Genomic DNA, 15,448 nt, shown 5'->3' with positions numbered 1-15,448 from the left:
AACTGCGAGATCATGACCTGAGCTGAAGTCAAACGCTTAACCAACTGAGCCACCCAGGCACCCTCCTTCTTTTATTTTCTTCATATTTACTAGTATGAGGAGACTGATGTGATCAGGTATAACTTACAACTTCAAGTTTAGTAAAATCTTAATCTCTCTGCTGGTGGAAGTTTCCCTCCAAGGAACTATGACCTCTAATCCATCACAGCCAGTGTTTATTAGGATAGGAAGTAAAATGTGTATAATTGAGTCAAAGGGAATGATTGCTTTCCATTAATTCATTAAACCATAGCTTTGGGAAACCTAGCACCACATACTACTTTTTCAATATGTATACTGCATCAGCCATAGTGGATGGTTGGCAGCCAGTGCCTCAGTGGTGAGATGAACTTAAAATTACATATATATAATACATATATACTATATATATTGTGTTCTGGAGGATATTATCCCTCCTATGCAGGATGCTAGTATCTTCGGTAGTCTTTTAGGGGTCTTTAATCACTTCATTGGACCAGAACAGTTCAGTCTATGAAATATGGTGTGACCAATAAATTCCATGGTGTTTCACCTAAAGACAGCTAGATGTGAGACAATTTTGTGAGGAATTTCATGGCAATAAATAACAATTCTCCAAATCTTCTGTTGGCGGTACAGGCAGAGGCCCTGCATACAAAAAAGGAGAAAAGACAAATCCATTGAGTTAATTTTTAAAAAGGAATCCAAGGATAGCTGTATGTTGGGAATCTTATCTTTCTATGAAAATTAAATGGTCAAGTATATTTCCTACTGATCTGCATGCTAGGAAAATGTTCCTTCCCTATTATTCTTTAGATCCACCCTGAATATGGCTACACTGTGGCAGCAATTTATCTTCAGCTTATTCTAACATGGGAACCTGATTCATCTGTCAACTGGATATGAGTTTTTTCATCATTCACCAGTTGTATGGTGAAATGCCATGAGGTTGGGCATCAGTGTAACAGAGTTGGGTGATGGGGTAGACTAGGCCACTCGTTCATAGTATTTACTTGTGCCTTCTTTACACATGAAGTTCTTATCTCAAAAGTATCATTTACATCATATTGGATCCTTATATCTGAGAATATTACTTTTTTTATGGTCAGCTCCTTTCATATACTCCTGAGGCTGGCCACTTGATCAGAAGTTCTATGTCTATTAGAGTTTGGTAACAAGTGAGGTTCTGCTTTGAAAATGTTGAATAGTTCCTGTTACATAAGACACAGCCTTTCTCTCAGCCTCAGCAGTCCACACTGTAAGTCTTCTATTGCAATCTGTGTTAGACTCTATATAACAACCTCATCTATAGTCGATATAGCTCTAACATCACTGGATTGGCTGGCTGACGTAGCCCATGCAAGAGTGCAATTTTAACCATGACCTTGACCTATTAGAGCCCTCTAGTGCATTATGTACAACTCAAAACTTGCAACATTTTGATTCACCTAAATAGGTCCAAAGAGTTATTATTTTTTATATTACTAATGTATTCCCAGTCTGTGCCTCTGTTTTGTCTAGTCTCTATTTTATGGATTTTTTTTTTCTAATTCTATTTTTTTTTTACCTGTAGATGTATCACAGGGCTCAATTCTTACTTCACTCTTACTTTCACTCTCAGTTCTTAATTCATGCTCATGCCTTTTATCATCATCATGATTTTCACTTGCTCAAGCTTGTGAGCTACATATTCAACAACCAATTAGATATTTCCTTCTAGCTGTTTAACAGAAAAGTGAACAAAAGTATTTAAAAAAAACATATATCATATTACATCATAATTTTCTTACTCCAGAATAGAATGCAGAGTTCTGGTAGTGGATATCTATATCTATCTATCTATCTATCTATCTAATCTATCTATATTTAAAAGGGCATTTGTTAAGTGCTTAAGAAAAGAAAGACCAAGGTAAACTCAATCACTTCATATATAAAATATATTGTGTATGGCAGGAGAAGCTACTCTTTCTTTAGCATGTTTGTTTGTGAATTATGTTTATTAAAGCAGTCGGTTGTTTTTAATGTCTTTGCTCAACATGGCCAATCTTTTTCTTTACTTTTTTTTTTTTGTTCTATTTTTGCAGCCTGGTAATTCTGCGTGCCATTATTCCTGCCAAGCAGGTTATAGCATTGTCATATTGCTAGAGGTCATAATTCAATATATATTTTAAATGTTTACACTTTCTCTCTTTGTTAGTTACCCCCATTTCACCTTTTGTATATAATGTTTTACAGGAATGCTTTTGGATTTTATTTGTATTTATTCCCTGTAAATCTTCAGCCTAGTAGGCAAGTGAACTAATAACCGTCTCTTTATTGCCTGAAGACTGGCTGGCTTCCAGTACCTCATTGTTAGCTGATCTGTTTAGTCTTTTCATGTTATTTGTTTAATAGTATAATTTTTAAAAGACTCGCTGAACACCGCTGTTTTTGATGTTTCTCCTAATAGAACTACTACATGGGTACAATAAGATATGTTTCGAAGGTCAGAAACAAAAGCATGAGAATAAGCCAATTGAAAATAAAAGTGTGTTGTTAAGACGAAGTTGTAATTCTGAAGAAATACATAATTTTGGTCAGAGCTAAATAAATAAAAGATGTATATCCATTTTCTGTTATTTGAGACAGTTTTTTTTAAATCCTTGTCCATATATTTAAGTCCTTTTCATATGAAATACTATTGTATTTTTTCCTTACTTATGCTTCTGGTATTTTACTCAGTTTTCACAGAGTGAACATTATGAGCTTATATCATTTTTACCTGCTAGAATCCATTTGTATTGAAAGAAAACAGTTAAGTGCTATAAATATTTTATTTGGGATAATCTTATTTAACAGATGAGAAATTTTCATCCATATGGTTTATTCCAACTTATTTTTTTATTTTAATATGTCTGTTTTTTTGATAGAAACAGCTAACTGTTGCACATAATATTCCAACTAATATATTTTAAAAGCCCTCAGGATTTATATTCTTATGGTTGTTCTCTATTCTATGTGCTTAACTTTTACTAAGTTATTTAAAAATTACATTAAAAACAATACTGTTATTTAACACAGTTGACAGGATCATCTTTGGCACATAAAAATTGGTTGGAGTTCAGTATTCTGTGAAATGCATGCAATATTACTCCCACATTACTAGAATAAAAAAGTATAAAATTAAAGTCTTGCATAAGCTCTTGGAGTATAAAAAGGTTTAGATATAAGAGGCTCAAATGATAATTACCAAAGCACAAAACACTTCATTAATTACATAGAAATAATAAAATTTGTAAAATGATGAAATCTGGAAAGTGATGAAGGAGAAAAGGGAGAAAGTTGGCTTTTATCTCTTTTTCTTAAGTATGCATTATAGAAGGAAAAGAAAATGTAAGAACTTGGGAAATGTTTCCATCTCTTATTGTAGTCACTTGACTTCTATGGCCCTGTTGCAAGATGAATGCTGATGACTAAATCCATGTGGGCTATAACATCATTAAAAGCTCACTCTTGGCAGCTTTAGAATCATGGTGGAGCAAAAGTGGAGAAAAAAGATCTCTTTGGTTCCAGACACTCTCCTGAAAAAGAGGAAGGCTTATCAGGCCCTTAAAGCCACTCAAGCAAAGCAGGCACTTTTGGACAAGAAAGAGCAGAAAAGAGGAAAAGAGCTCAAGTTTAAATGACTGGAATGGTTCCTACATGATTCCTGGAGGCAGCAACATGACAGGATGTGACTTAGATGACTAGAAATAAACCTCATGGCTTGGAAGTGCCAGATAAATAAAGTGCCTTGGCCTTTGTTGTGCGCATCAAAGGATTAAGAGTGAGTTCACTGGTGTAGAGGACCATTGCAAAGCTTCACCTGCAGATTTTCAGTGGTATCTTTGTCAGAGTGACCCCACCAGACCATAAAAATGCTGCATATAGTGGAAACTTATGTGAACTAGGGATTTCCAAATCTGAACTCTTTCCGGGAACTCATCTTGAAATGTGGACAAACCAAGATCAAGAATAAAATCATCCCTGGGTTGCCTGGTTGGCTCAGTCACTTAAATGTCTCTTGATTTTGGCTCAGGTCATTATCTCATGGTGTTCCTGAGATTGAGCCCTGTGTGGGGGTCCATGCTGTCAGCTTGGGATTCTTTCTCTCTCTGCCTTTACCCCCACTTACTCATGTGCATGTGCATACTCTCTGTCTCTCTTTCTCTGTCTCAAAAATAAATAAATAAACTTAAAAAAATAATAAAACCATCCATTTGACAGACAACACAGTGACTGAGGAGTACCTGGGAAAGTATGGTGCTATTTCTTAGAAGACCTCTTTCATGAAATTGCCTTTCTGGGGAAGAAATTCCAGGTGACCTTTGAGTTCTTATGTACTTTCTATCTCTCAGTGGCCTGTCATGCTACCAGGAATAGAGTGGGCTTCCTCAAGGAAGTGGGCTTAGCTGCCTAACAAGGTGAACGCATCAATCAGCTCTCTAGGCAGCTGAATTAAACCCAGAATATCTGAAAGCACAGCACATTGGAGGCATGTGTTTTATCTTTTAGAATTGTTATTTTCTGCTTTATCTTCAGAAACTAGAGTGAGGGGCCAAAGAAAAGATGATGATGCTCCAGGCAGGCACTTCTCATCACAGCCCAGTTCCAAGGAAAAGTTCCAGTGTGTTTTCTGTGTTGAATTCAGCAAAGGGCTCGTGCCATGGAAGAGGGAGTCCTTCTATGTCACATCTCCCAGCCTGGGGATTAACATTGGTAAATGAATTCCTAAGCATGAATACAAGACAGCAGTGGACCAAGCCCAAGAACATACTTGAAACTGGGGATCCCCAGGACCTTGTTTTGGAAGGAACTTGAAATACAATTACAAAGAACACAAAGACACAACTCTGTTGTCTCTGCTGTGAATCCGTGTTCTATCTTTTCAGTGACAGGTTTGCGAGTTCACAGATTTGGCTCGCACTGAAGTACATCTGGTGGCTTCCTTATCCTAGCCTGCCATTGGCTTAGTCCTTTTCTCTAGCTCAGGATTTTACTTATTCTTGAGTCTATGAAAAGGGAAGGACCCTTTCCCAGGAAAATAGACACACTCAAATTTTTGTGTTGAAGTTCATAGACCTTCTTAGGGACTCATGCACCTTATGTGAGGAAGTCTGGCACTATATGGACTGATCACCTGGGCCCTAACCTTGTTAGTCTCCTCTGGTTTCATGTCCTGTGCAAGACCAAAGCTTACCAATACAGTTTATTTCCCTTGGAGCCAGTTCGGTGTTTCCTACTAGAAACAGAGTGCTAGATTCCTGAACCCCCTGATCCTACCTCAGGGAAATGCCCATCATTTATTTCTGCTGGGCTTCAGAATGGTAGTTTCTTGGTTTGGCATAGATGAAATTAGTACCATTAGGTCTGTTAGTCCCCAGGCAGTCTTAATTGGACCCTCTCCTTGCATAGTCTAGACTCCAAAAGTATTATTGCTCTCTAACCTGTGGGTAACAATGTAGTAGACCAACACTAGGGCTCCTTGAGACATTGGACCTAAAAAGAGGATCTGATACTGCTTGTGTTTATCATCAGTGTCCAACTCCTAGGTGGGCCTTCCTCTGATCTTTTCACTTTGTTTCCTCAATTGACATCTGAGTAGTTGCTGAGGGTGTGCCAGGCATAGGGTAAGACTTGAAAACATGCTTAAACATTGTGTCCCCTGATCCCTTAAGATAAGCTTTACTGCACCTTTGGCTCATGGGGCCCTCAAATATAGCTGTGCGGTTGAGTTAGAAGTATAACAATGCTGGGGGCACCTGACTGGCTCAGTTGGAGAAGCATGTGACTCTTGATCTTGGGGTTGTGAGTTTGAGCCCCATGTTGGGAGGTAGAGATTACTTAAATAAATATAAAAAAAATTAAGTATAACAATGCCTTAAAATGTGCCCAGTTATGAGGGAATTAATTAGGTTGGTTGGCCCAAGAGTTAACCTGCTAGGAATAGATGTTAGAACCTACACTTATACTTTAAAGCCTTGTGAAATCAAATTACTTAAAAATGATATATCAAAAAGCAACGGCAAAAGAGCATTTGTGAGTGTGAAAGCCCAGAGTTTCTGTCTCATATCTGTTTTATACTAAATACAGGAATACTGTTTCCATTCTTGTCTGCAAAAATGGGGCTAATGTAATCTAGCATGTATGCCTCACTCACTCAGTTGTTCAAAGGGATAAGCAAAATAAGTTTTTAACTTAGAATTCTAAGTAAATAAGTTTTATAATTTTTTAAAAGTTCACTCTTATTTTTAGTTTTTGTTCCACATTTAATATTTCTTCAATAATAATGCAACTGTTGACAGGTTTGCCTAAAAATTAGTCATCTCTATTAAAATGTTGGCTGCCAATATCCCTGTCATGTAAGTACTATTGAACAAATATTTTTACAGTTTATCATATAGTTTAACAGTAGAAAATATTATTGAATAAATAAGTATCAGAATCCTATGATATGAAAATTTAGGTGAAAATATTGTTTGCACAATTTCATCAATATATTTTATAAACTATAAAATATAAATAAGTTTACAACATTAAGAAGTATAAAATTGAAATATTTATTTTTTAGTTACTTAGTATTGGAAATCTCAAGTTAACAAACAGTGACAAACCGCAATATACTATGTGGACAAATGCTTCAGAATTATCAGTACACATAGGACAACTAAGCTGTACAATGAATATGTAAGGATGTTAGTTCATTGGTGGCTACAGGCACAACTGTACTACTTGACTAATGATGTTTCTATCTAAAATGTTCTCTTTAAAACAGTGAGTTATATTTGTCTATTAATATTTTTCTGTATCTGATAAGTGAGTGAATGACAGAGGGAGATGGAGAGAGAAGCAAAAGTATATCAATTTATGAAATGTTACAGACAAAACACTAGGTACAAATGTTGGTGAATAAGGCGATAATTGTGGAGCCGATATTCTATATATAAACATGGATTGTGTACAATTTGTACACATATATACAAATGTATGTGCACTTCATAATATAAATATATATATGTGTGTCTATATATAATACGTAAAATATTCATGCTATCATAATTTACAATTTCATTCAATAATCAATGACCTTAATAAAGTAGAGTTTTCTGGGACCTTGTACTTTTAGACATCTGTCAACACTGTTTAGACATTAATTGCATCAATATATGAAATCCAAATGGTTGGATTTTTTTAAAAAGCTGATTCTGAAATTAAAATTCACCTTTTAAACAGAATCCAGGGAATTTGGCAGGGGCTTGGCAGCAGAAGGGGCCATTGTCTTATTACCCATGTATGACTGGCCTTGCCTACAAAGTATGTATTTATTCAAGTTTTTCATCAGTTGAGTTGTTTATATTAGACCAATCACTGTGAGTTTAATTTTAACTTTCATTTGAATTCCTGATTGCTACTGCTTGCCACATGCCTGGTTAGTTGTGCTACTAAAACTATGAAATTCCACATATATATGAAGAATTTATAGGACACTTCGAACCTGAATAAGTTTATATGACATATTCATATAAAGGGTATCAAAGTGTGTGTAACTGCTTCCTCTCTGAGGTAACATCTTGCAAATCTAGCTGCCTCGGCCTCCCTGGATTTTAATTTCTGACTCCTTAAATCCACAAAATTGCCCAGTTCTACTTGCATTTCCAATTTTTACACTAATGTCTAGAAATTGCTTCTAACCTGAGAACATAATGCTTCCTTATACGTTTGCCTTTATATAGGGATCATAGCCCTGCATGCATGTTGAGAAATATTTGAAAATAGTTTGTTTGCATATTTTACAAATGTCTTATTTGTTTGTTTAGAGTGGGGGAATAACTAGTTTTCATGTGGAAAGAAATGGAATTTTAATAATGTAGTTTTTAGGCTAAAAAACATAATATCATAAGTAACTACAAGATTATGTATAGATTTGTATCCCCCAAAGAGAGATAGATGATAGATACATAGATAGATAGATAGATGATAGATAGATGGATAGATAGATAGATAGATAGACATAAAATCTTGGCAATTGTGATAAACATTATTTATCTATTATATTATTCTATTTATCAATTTATCTAAAGACAATGGAGTGAATGGTTATCTTTTTATACAGAGACAATGGGAGAGAATGGATATGTCCATTTAGAACAGGATTCTTCAGGGGCACCTGGGTGGCTCAGTCAGTTGGGTGGCAGACTTCAACTCAGGTCATTATCCCATAGTTCATGAATTCGAGCTCCATGTAGGGCTCTGTGCTGACAGATCAGAGCCTGGATCCTGTTTAAGATTCTGTGTCTCCCTCTCTCTCTGCCCCTTCCCTGCTCACGCTCTGTCCCTCTCTCTCTCAAAAATAAATAAACATTTAAAAAAGTTAAAAAAAAAAAACAACAGGATTCTTCAAAGGTAGCTATAGTGTTTTCTTTCTTAACTGGGTTTTGAATGGGTCAGTTTTGCTGTAACTTAATATTTTATACCTCACATAGATTTTTATAAATTCATATCTAGTAAAAGTAATTTAGAAATACAAAATTACCAACCAGCCTATTGTTTTTACCAAAGCTCAGTATACTGTGAAAAGTTTACCTTTGAGGTATTTTTAACATAAACTCTCCAAATGAAATAAGGAATTTTTGACATAGTGAGTAAGAACTTAAAAATGTTTAGAAGACACATGGAAGGAAATGCCTTGTTCTAGAAAGGAAGTATAGCTCAATGATGTTTGCACTCTCGTATCTAATAAAAGTATATCCAGTTCTGATTCTTTGATATTTTTAGCTCTATGTTTTTGGAAAGCTTGCATAACCTCTCTAAGTCTTAGGTCCACAGTATACAATATGTATAACAAGTATACCAATTTCAAAATATAATCATGAGTAAAAATTAAGTAATTCATTTATGATGGGTTAATAAAGTTTGCCACAGAATAAACTTTTAATAAAATACTATTATAATTATTATAATTCTGCTCAACACTGCTAACTGTTGACATCATGTCTATAATATTGTTAAACCTTTTTTGGGGGGTTAGGAAATTGTTTCTATTAAATTCAGTATGAACATGATTTCACTTAAAAGCAAATCTCAAGGAGATGGCATAATCTTTTTCTGTTCTGATGTCTGTGTATTATATGTGGTAACATTTTAAATGCTTGTTAGTATTGACAATATTTCTAGAATAGACAGCAAGGTTAAAAGAGATGCATTACCATTTTGACTCTGAAAGCACAAAGAAGATTAATGTGTGATGAATTTAATATTACTCGTGAGACCCACTTGCATGATTTTCTATCTTGGATTCACCAAGAAATCCCTGGTGATTGTGAATAGTTGCACCTGTGCTACCAAACTAGTGTCCATTTCCTCTGAAGTGGTTTCCAGGACGTTATCACAGATGTAGAATATAATGAATGTAGAAGCCTTGTCTGCTTTTAGAATCATTAAAATCTATTCGTGGTTTTGAGGCAAAGAAAGATGTAGTTCTGGTGAGATAAATGTATAATTTGAAAGTTTGTAGTTTGAAAGCACCCATAGACAATAAGTAGGTAATGCAGCTGTGTTTAAATGTACTTTATTTATGAAAATAGTAGACTAGATTTGGTACGCAGGCTGGAGTTTGCCATTCCCTCTTCTAAGGTTTTACAGATGCGGATTCATTTAAACATCATGAAGTTAATATGACATGTGTTTTGTTTTGTTTTGTTTTGTTTTGTTTTGTTTGTTTTTGAGAGAGAGAGAGAAAGAGAGAGCTTGAGTGGGGGAGGGGGAGAGAATCTTAAGCAGGCTTCAGACCCAGAGCAGAGCCTTACACTGGGCTCGATCTCACACAAGATCAAGATCTGAGGCCAACTCAAGAGTCACAAAAACAACTGAGTTACCCAGGTGCCCCTAAAGTGACAAATTTAAGACACAAACTCAGTTGATTTGGCTGCAAGGTCTGTGCTATATTCCTTTTCCTGATGGCACCTGTTCGGTCCACTTCTCTGCCTGATTCTTCCTCTATTCTATATTATTTTCATTATTCCCCCTGTAAGTACTGTAGGTACAATCGTAGATGTCTTTTCCCCTTCTACACGTGGTTCTCTGCATCTTTGAAAACATTTATCCTTCCCATAGCTCTTACATTTCTTCATCATTGTGTTTCTTTCATTTTAATGTTTCCTGAGGTTTTATGACAAGTGAGCATTTACAATTTAAAAAGTAGTCAAATTGATTTTCTTCATAAGTGGTAATTTCCATATTAATGCCTGAAAAAAATTAACAATAGATTCTCTCTCTGTCAAGTACCCATTTGTCTTATTAAAAATCTGTAATAATAAATAAATAAGAATAAAAGTTTTAGAACATCAACTGCAATGGAGACTGACATTGTGACAAATACTTGACGAAGGAATATTTCCCTATGCTAAAATGTTATTCTTTAATTTTTAAAAATTTAACAATGGAACCAATGTGAGTGAAAAGTTTATATAAAATTGTTAGAGTTGAAAACTGTGCTTATGGAAAAATAAGTGAATTTTGCCCATCAGCATACAGTTATTGATTAATGGCTAAACATACTCATAGGCAGATTTATGAGAGGAAAGCAATCAGAATAGAGACTATCTGATTTATACATAGGAAATCATTAGTTCATATGATACCTGTTAGGACCGAAACAACTTTTAAAACAGATGAATACATATCTCTGCAATATACTTCAAAATTCTGAAAATGGCATGTGCCCATCCTTTAAAAATTACCCATAATCAATTTTGGAAGCTATTAATAATGTTTTGCAACAAGATGTGGACTGTTTTTCGGTGTTAACTCCCTAAAATACATTTAAATACACATTTTTTTAGATGTAGAAAAATTTAAATCTCTTCCAATTTTACTTCTGAATTATTGGCTGTTAAGAAAGTTTCACTTATTTGTGTTGGGAATGAATTTCTGGTTTTATATTGCTAAATTCTGTATGTATCGTTAAATTCCTTAAATATTTTTTTTCTCTTAAAACCTCTGTTTAGATACATGATCGACACAGATGCTTCTACTTTGTCTCCATGTATTTCCAATAAAACTTGCCTTTTATATCCACTTATTTATTCATATGTTCATGAAGAGATTATTACTAGAATATTGGTAGGAGAATATAAGCTCCACGGGGACAGAAAGTATGTTAATTATGCTATGTAACCAATGCCTAGAACAATGCCAGGAGTATTGTAGGCATTGAAGAAATGAATGAATGAAGCAGCTTGACCCTGTTACTCTTATTTTCTAAAACTATATAATTATCTTATATCTAGTTAATTTGAAACCACCTAAATTACAATCATTAGAACACTGTCTAGTAACTTAAATTCACTTTAACAGATTCCGTGGCTTTTGAAACTTAATTAAACCATTTATTAAAAAAAAAATCTATGTACTAAATATAGTGTTTTCTTTTACAGACTCAATAATGTACAAAATGCAAACCTGTGTTTTTAGACATTTAGAATCTGTAGGTTTGCAAGACTAAAAGTTCCAGTTCACTTCTACAAGCCCTGCTTCGGGTAAAGCACGATCCCTGGGTGATCCCCACTTCTCTCTCTCTCTCTCTCTCTCTCTCTGTCGCTTGCGGGATCTCTCTCTCTCCCTCTTTGCCCCTTGCTCACTTGCACCCTCTCTCTCTCTCAAAAAAAAAATCCTTCCAGGTCACTTCTGATACGTAGGTCTTTCTTATTAACCAAGCATCTGACTTTTTGATTTCAGCTCAGATCATGAGGTCATGATCTTACAATTGTGAGATGGAACCCCACATCGGGCTCTGTGCAGTGCATGAAGCCTGCTTAAGATTCTCTCTCCCCCACTGCCCCTCTCCTCTACTTTCTCTCTCTCTCTTTAAAAAAAAATTAAAAAAAATAAATAATAAAAAATAATAAAATAAGAACCGAAAGATTAGAAGTAAGAATAGAAGCAGGATTTTTCCTTTTCTCTATCACTGTGAATGACTGTCTTGAAAAATTGAACTGCTCATCCTCACAACCCTTGACTGTGACAGATAAGACATCCTCATTCCTAGCAGGCAAATACTTTCACTGAGTGATAGCTTACTGGGAATAGGAAGGAATTCATTGAAGTAGAGGCTACGAATATCACCTGACACTGAGTGTTATCCTTGGCCTCACTGCCAATACCACCCCTAGAAACTGGCTTTTATTTCAACCCCAGCAGGACAACCAAGCTCTGGTGATGGCAAAAGTAACATCCTCAGTTGTTTTCCTCAATTCTAATTCGGAATCTCTGGTGATGTTCATTGCAGCCATAGTTCATCCTAATTATATCTTGATAGATTGAAATCTATGGGGGAAAAAAAGCCAAGTTTACCATGATCAAAATGTCCTATATAAAGTGGTGGATAAATGATGTAGAAATAAATTCAAATTATATATACATAATACATAAAATAACATGAATAGGACAGGTTATTATAATTCTCATTTCTGTACTTGGTCACCAAGTTAGTGTTTATAACTCCTTCTAAAAAATAATTTGCATATTCACTTTGTCAGCACTTTAGCTTGCCTGTCACTGTCCAGATGAAAACAAAACTTTATTTTCGAGGAATCTGAACCATATGCTTCTACTGATTCTAACATTCACTTTTTCTCCCTGGAAATAAAGAGTCATTTCATTAAATAGATTGAATTCCACCTAATCTCCTCTCTGGCATTATCTGGGAGCAACAATTCTATTTGTTTTCAAAGTCAGAAATAAATCCGTTACCAAAACAGTAACCTCATTATCTACTTGCTAACCCATTGGTATGAGGAGCCTGAAGTTGCCAATTGGCAACCCCTGTATTTTTCTGAGAAAGATATCCATACTATTATTTTTTTTGTATAAAAGATACGAATTCTTTCTATGGTTAAAATTTTAAAGCAGTTCCACGTCTTCAAATATCCAGATGATAGACGTTCCAATTTTGTGTTTGTATTATTTTTATTTGTGAGGTTTCTTTCTTTGAGCTTAATTTTGACTCAGGACTCAAATAATACCTGTACACTAAAGTGATTAATAGCTACTTAAATTTCTGTCCTCTCTCCCCCTTCCTCTCCCTCTGTCTCTCATCTATGTATCTATCCACGTATCATTTCTCTACCCATCTTTTTCTCTCACTCCTCCAGTGTGTTAGGAACACACAGTGTGTCAGTGTACGTCTTATTCAGCCAGTTGTAATGTACCCCTTATTTTGTCTGTGGGAAACTTAGCACCATTCATTTGTTGCTAATGTATAGTACTCCTCAGTGTTCATGACACTACTATACATCATTTCCATATCTTTACTGCAACTTTGGGAAACATAACCATTCTAACTGTTTTTCATTCTACTCCTAGGTAATAAGGAATATGATAAGACCAAGAAATCGATGGGTATCAGCTTATTACCTTACTTTTTACTTTAAAATAAATGTGTTGGTTAAAGTAATGCTGTGTAGGATATCCAAAAGTGGTGGATGCCCACAGATGGTGGCCCTGACTGAAGTATGGTAGACACATACATGCCTTGCCCATGGCAAGAATACAAAAGAAGGTCCATATGCTGTAGGTCTAAATAATTAGAAGTGACAAATCAAATTAGATGACATATAACCTATCTTCCTGACAAATATGCCTCCATAACAACACGGAAAGCGAAGTGTGATTATAAAATTCTCTCATTCCTTGGAGTTACATGTCAGAATTCAATGGGATTGGGAGAAATCGTTCTTAGGCCCTATTACCTAGTCCCCAATCTGCAGAGTGCCTAGATTTTCTTTGTGGCCTCCCTCATTTTTACACTGCTAATAGCTGTGCAAGCACGTGTGGACAGCCCAGCTCTATTCAAGTAATCAACGAAAGTGAAGAGTTGAAGGAAACATACATATTAGGAATTGTTCATGTGTCTCACTGGCTTTAGCAAATTTAATTTTTAGCATATTGATCTCAAAAAATATTTGGATTTACTTCTCAGAGTTTAAGAGCTAGTTGAACATGGCAAATATTCCTACAAAAGAAAGTCTTTCCCAAACATTGTGGATTATGCTTCTCATATTTAATAAACAACCTCAGAACATCATGTAGCTTAGTCCACCAGTGACTTAAGATTGAGCCATTTGCAAAATACCTTCTTTTTTGTTACTACTTTCAGAATTCTCAGAATTTATTTGTATAATTATTACCAAGATCTTGTTGTGGTTCTATGTTAGTTCATTTTTAGCACTTTTTTACCGGTCTCCTTTCTGCTTTCATTCTCTTGTCAGTTCTCACCACCATTCCCCTCCTACACACACATGTTGGGATATGGCTCACCTTACTAGGTATAGACATAGTGAGGAGCAGTTGTTAGTGTGGGAGGAGAACCAAGTTCGCCTCACAAGACAACATCCTCAGCAAGGATTATCTGCTACCACTGCTTTTTCCAATTTAGCTTTTGACCCAAGTTACATACTGTTCAAGAAAGAAAATACTTTTCTCATAATAAAGGGGAGAAGGTTTTGCTTTGACAAGGAAAGCTCTGCGAGAATTGGTGTTTTGTTTTGTTTTTTAGTCCGAGTTCTTATACCTTCTGTATTATATTTCTCAGGGTCCCACTCTTTTTGTAACAATGAAAGGTAAGTCTGTCACTTTCAGGCTATACCTCAAGTATTAAAATAAAATGTCTTTGGGGATATTTTTGTCCTGTTCTAGTCTTCTATGATGTGTATCACTATTAGCAATAGCCAGCCCAACTAAAGTTACTGAATTTTTCTTGTTTTTCATATAGTTTTAAGGTATCAGCCATGCTAATATTTAAAGCTTAATTCTCAAGGAGAACATCATCCCAGGTGACATTTGGTGGCAAAGGAATTAATTACTTTCCACTTCATGTTATGGTTGCTAGCTTTCTACTCCTTAGCAATTGATGGATTTTCCATTTTGCCCCAATAAAGCCAGAACACCCCATCACCTTCTCTTAGCCCCTTCATTATCTTTCCCTGCTGGCAATTCTTGAATTAACTTTAGTCTGAAATAATAAAAACTCACTATGGTCTATTTAAGCAGAAAAGTAAATTGATAGTTTAGATAACTAAATTAGTGAAGAAGACTGGAAAACCAGTCTCAGAAAATCTTCAAGAAGGGAAGAAATTAACCAATCAGAGCTACACAAAATCAGCCACATTCAAAGTTTTGAGTCAAATTATACCCATAAAATTCATTCAGTGAGAAGTTGATTTTTCTTTTCTGAGCACCCAATAGATCTTACTTCCTGGCACCAGATCTTTGGTGACACACTATCCTCACTGTCAATGTTGTTCTTAGGAACTCTTATTTGCTGCCAGGATAGCTTCTTGAGAAAGGACTTCCCATCATTCTTGCATCTTTGCCAGATTGGCTTTTGGTTAAAACTGGAAAGTGGCTGTGCTTG

At 35.3% G+C, this 15,448-nt stretch overlaps 1 pseudogene; it reads left to right on the top strand.

The window, feature by feature from the left end:
- Positions 1-3,527: 3,527 nt before the first annotated feature.
- Positions 3,528-4,498, top strand: LOC125163291 (60S ribosomal protein L7-like 1; annotated as a pseudogene).
- The last annotated feature ends 10,950 nt before the right edge of the window (positions 4,499-15,448 follow it).

Source organism: Prionailurus viverrinus, chromosome B1 (assembly GCF_022837055.1).
Source record: "Prionailurus viverrinus isolate Anna chromosome B1, UM_Priviv_1.0, whole genome shotgun sequence".
Lineage (NCBI taxonomy): Eukaryota > Metazoa > Chordata > Mammalia > Carnivora > Felidae > Prionailurus > Prionailurus viverrinus.
This window is presented reverse-complemented; position numbering and strand designations above follow the sequence as displayed.